The sequence below is a fragment of the Arachis hypogaea genome, chromosome 11 (genome assembly GCF_003086295.3).
Source record: "Arachis hypogaea cultivar Tifrunner chromosome 11, arahy.Tifrunner.gnm2.J5K5, whole genome shotgun sequence".
Lineage (NCBI taxonomy): Eukaryota > Viridiplantae > Streptophyta > Magnoliopsida > Fabales > Fabaceae > Arachis > Arachis hypogaea.
Window position 1 is genome coordinate 5,585,372 of NC_092046.1, and position 5,027 is coordinate 5,590,398.

The 5,027-nt window shown below is 34.4% G+C and overlaps 1 long non-coding RNA gene across 2 annotated transcripts; it reads right to left on the reverse strand.

Annotated features, from left to right (window-relative positions):
* Positions 1–3,353: 3,353 nt before the first annotated feature.
* On the reverse strand, positions 3,354–4,602 carry LOC112720020 (uncharacterized). 2 transcript variants are annotated; one of them, XR_011867199.1, is made up of 4 exons: positions 4,450–4,602; positions 3,976–4,231; positions 3,860–3,909; positions 3,354–3,755 (listed from the first exon to the last, which is right to left on the reverse strand). It is a non-coding gene; the product is annotated as an uncharacterized lncRNA (long non-coding RNA). The 2 variants fall into 2 exon arrangements; XR_003161991.3 differs by having other exon boundaries at positions 3,976–4,333; positions 4,450–4,597.
* Between the last annotated feature and the right edge of the window lie 425 nt (positions 4,603–5,027).

Genomic DNA, 5,027 nt, shown 5'->3' on the forward strand with positions numbered 1-5,027 from the left:
TTCAATTGTACTATATATTTCAAAGATACATTACTAACTTGTTTTAAGGTAGAGTTTTATTGAGTAGTATGTTTAATATATTTGTTGACACTCTTTTGATTGAAAGTAAATATCTTTAATAATATATTAAAAAATTTAAAATGTTCATTCCTATATCTTTAAAAGGGTATTTTAAGGACTTTTTTTTTTTTTTTTTGAGATCATTCCTACAAATTTCTGTGTATAGTCTCACCCAAGAAAAAGAAATCCTTGTAGCTAATCGTCTAGACTTAGTTCAGGGTATTTATTAGTTTTTAATTATCATTTAATTGTAGGCCAATTTATGTAGAATGTATTGAATTTAGGGATGAGTAGGCAATATTTATTTTTGCTCTTTGTTATCCACATCTGAATTCTAGTCTATATCCAAATACAAGAGTAGATCTTTAGTTTTATTGCTATATCCTTCAATCGGTCATGAATGAGATAAACAAGTTTTTATACGTGTTTGGTTATTATTGTTGAATAATGGTGTAAATATTTTTGTCTAATATTTCTAAAAATAAAAAAAAAATCATTTTTAGATGTAGAAAATATTAGCTAAAATAGTTGCTAAATATTATTTTATGTTTAAAACTTGTATATAAAATTATTAATTAAGAAATTGAAGTACTTATTGCGACACTATGACACATGCGAGTACAAATGAATTAAAGAAAATAATGTAGAAAACAATTTTCGTGGCCAATGAGTTATAACTCAAATGGCATATTCTCCACATACTCACCTAAAAGGTCGCGGGTTCGAGTCTTTCTATTTTCGATAAAAAAAAAATATTCTTATGTGGCAGTGTTTTTCTCCTGCTTTATTAGTGGAAAGGAAGTAGAATAGTCCATGGACTTTAATGTTTTATTTTTCTTTGGACAAGGTGGTGGACTTTAATTTTTTAGTTGTGTGTTAGATAATAGTAATGGGACAAAAAAAATAAAAATATTATTTGTTCATGTTACAAGAGTCTAGGTCTACATTAAATTAATACCAAAAAGTAGCCGTTAAAGACTTTTCTCTCCATACATTTGCTGAAAAACCACCCACCCAGGCCATATGACCATTACAGGGAGGCCGGAGACTGCTCCAGGCAACTACCATGCCACTGATCAAGAACAAGAACCTCCAAGATGCAGTACGAAAAAAGTAAAAAAAGGGCGAAGAAGGCTTTTCTGAAACATCCTCTCTGATGCCTAGAGTTGAAGAGTGGATGTAGGAAGAGACAGGCAACGCCGCCATCTCTTATGCAAACATGGTAAGGGGCGGCAGCAGAGAAAGGGCAATGGAACCTCAAAAATCGGAAGAAGACTGTATGAGCGAAGACAAAGAAATTCCAGAATCTAAAAATAAGGAAACAAATGGACTACAAGAAAATTAACAAAAATCAGACATAGTGGTGGAAGATCTTGGAGAAGGTCTATACAACATAGACATTAATGAAAGAGACAAAAAAGACATATAAAAACTATGGTGGAACTCCCTGATAGTGAAGCTAATAGGAAGAAAAGTTGGTTATGTGGTCATGAAAAGAATACTTGAGGCAATGTGGGGAAGAGTTGGAGGTATTGATGTCATAGACCTTGGCAACAATTTTTATCTCGTTAAAACCACACTGAAGATGATCTTAATCATGCCCTCTTAGACGGTCCTTGGAAGGTATATGACTACTACCTTGCTATCCGCCTACGGGAACCTAACTTTAAACCCTTTGTCACCACCACAGACAAGATCACTGCTTGGATCAGACTGCCCGGATTACCTATTGAACTATACAACAAAAAAATTATGAGAAAGATAGGCGATCTAATTGGAAGGATCTGCAAAATAGATTATAACAACCCAACTGTGCAGGGATAAATTTGCTAGACTATGCGTCGAGGTGGACTTGACAAAATCGCTTCTAGGAAGATATAAAGTGAACGGTACTCTATATAAAGTCGAATATGAGAAAATTCATCAGATCTGTTTTACCTGCGACAAGGTTAATCATGAGTAGAAACACTACGCCATTTAGAGAGAAATGAGGGAGAACAATACTATGGAACAACCACAAGAACCTACTCATGGAGACAAGGAAAAAGGACAACCCCAATATGGAAGTGAATTGAAAAATACATATGTACTCCTAAGCATGGAGGGGAGTTTGGGCATGAGAAACTTGAGTACTACTATGAATGATACTTTTTTACTAAAGATTATTTGGAACATTCGTGAAAATCCTAACTCGCTATGGACAGAAGTCATCATCAACAAATATTGCACCAATAACAGAAACTTTAATCAGCCTATAGTTAGGAACACTGACTCACCTCTCTAGAAGGAGCTGGTGAAACTCTGGCCAACCTTTAAATATTTCACTATCTACTAAATTGGAGATGGGTTGTCAACTAATTTCTAAAAAAATTCTTGGGTAGAAGTGATGCGTGAGCATCTTGTATCTTTTTTTCCCTTTAATTTCTAGTTGTTTTTAGATATAAATGATTAAATTTTATATTATTTTAGTGCAAAAATCCTCTTTGGATGCTACTTTGAGTTGTTTTAGTATTTTTATGATTTTAGGTAAAATTCGGAGTAATTTGGCAAAGTTTTGAGCAAAAACAGAAAAGTTAACAGCTTGGCGTTTAGCGCCAGCAACACGCCACAACCAGAATGGCTCTACCCCCTTATGAGCGCTAAACGCCCAACTAGCATTTAGCACCAGCAAGCTTGATCCGAATTGAAGGCCCACTCTTGGAGCATCTCTAATTGAACTTAGCTTAGTTATCTTTTATTTTATATTTGTAATTTTTATTTAAAAATAATATCTTTTAGTTTTAGAATTGAATATTTTATTTTATTTTCAAATCAAATTAGGTTAGACATAAAAGGAAAAAAGATTATCCCTTTAGGGGATTCAAACCCTTTTAGTTTTTGAGATACTTTTCATAACCCTAGTTTTTTTTTTTTTTTTACGTCATGAGCCACTAAACCTCTTTGGTTAAGGTGAGGAGCTCTGTTTATTCCTATTGATTGAAATTATTACTTTTCTATTTTAATTGATGTACTGATTCAGTTTCAAGGATTATTTTTGTACTTAATTTTATGAATCTGGGTGGAACGAAAGTATGACCCTTATTCTATATGCGTTCTTGTGACCTTTGGAAGAGGTCTCTCACCTGAACATAGGTTGAAAGTAAATTCCTCCTAATTAAATTGGTAATTACATGAACTAATTGGGATATGTGACATATAATCCTGTTAGCTTTGGATAATTAGGATTTTTGTGGCCATAAACTAGTTTTGAACTTAACCCTCTAATCGAAATTAAGTGACCATGATGATAGCGGTTAATAAAGGTTAGAGGAGACTAAATTACTAAGACATTAGGGTTTAGTCATTTACAGTTTCCCATGAAATGAATCATACATTGTTAAAATAGTTAGTAAGAAATTTTAATGCGGAAGAGTAAACATCTTCGATACCTTAACTATTTTCTCTCACTGTTTTTACACTAAACTCATTATTTGCTTTTTTTTTTAACTTTTGTTTATTGTTTTATGCGATTTCAACCACTAAACCAACTTCTTCTATTCGCCTAACTAAGCCAATTAGTCGACCATTGTTATTTAGTTCCTTAGTCCTTGTGGGATCGACTCTCACTCACTTGAAGTATTACTTGGACGACCCGATACACTTGCCGGTGCAGTTGTGGACATTCTTAAATTCTGCACCAAGAAAGAGAGGAGATCCTGCTAAACAAAGCTATTGTTAATATTATTGACACAGAGCACAATATGAGAATGGACAGACGGTATAGGAGATTGGGATAAAGATCAACCCAATAGTTGCTTACATGAGACAACTGTTTGAAAGATCCCGACCCAACCAGCCCCTGCAAAAGACCTAAAAGAAGACAAATTAGGGTAGAAGCACACAACAGATGGGAACTTTTTAGTAGGAGTAACTTACAAAGCCTTAGCAACATGGTCAGAACCCAAGGTAAATCTCTGGATATAGATTTGGAGATGGAAGGGACCGCAAAAAGCTAAATTCTTCATGTGGCAGGACCTCCATGAAAGAAAGCTCGAACTCTTGGCAGTGAAAATACTTGCCAACTTTGCGAGCAACATGCTGAGGATATCATTAATGCCTTAAGAAATTACCCAAAAGTCTCTTCAATTTGGACAAACTTGCTGTGGCCCAACGCACCTCAAATCGGTACCAACTTTAAATAATGGGTAAAAGACAATCTGACCCATTAGTTTGGGATTAATCAGGACAGAAATTGACAAGATATTTTTATCATCACTTGCTGGAAATTATGGAGCTAGCACAATAGAAAAATTCATGATGAAAATTATTGGAGACCATCCCAAGCTCACAATGAAATCTGGAAAAAAGTTGATGAAGTAAAAAATGCATTCTTAAGGAGGAGAATCTTACCTTTCAACGCTAGAAGAAGAGAAGAGGCACACATTGGACCCCACCGGAATGGTTGAAATTGAACACCAATGGATCAAGAAATGGCGCAACTAGGATGGCGGAATGTGGCGGTCTCTTAAGGAACTACATTGGCAAGTGGATTGGAGGCTTTTCTCATTCAATTGGATGTGTCTCATCATATAGGGTTGAACTTTGGGGCATGCTTAGTGGGTTCAACCTTGCTTGGACTATGGGCTTCAAAAAGCTTGTAGTGAAATGTGACTAGCAGACCATCATTTCTTCAATCATCAACAACAAAAAAGATTTTAGTAAACATCCAAATGCTTTGGTTAGGAAAATTTCTTTTTGGAAAAAGAAAATTTGGAACATTTATTTTGTAAATATATATATATAGAGAAGGCAATAGATGTACCGATTGTCTAACACGAAAAAGTTTAGACCATGATCTAGAATTTTATTTTTGGGATGTACCTCCTAATGAGATCACTAGACCTTTGAAAATTAACAAGAGGTTTTATTGTCCCATTTAATTTGCTGTTAGATTTTTCTTATTTTGGGCGATTTAACCCCGTTATAAT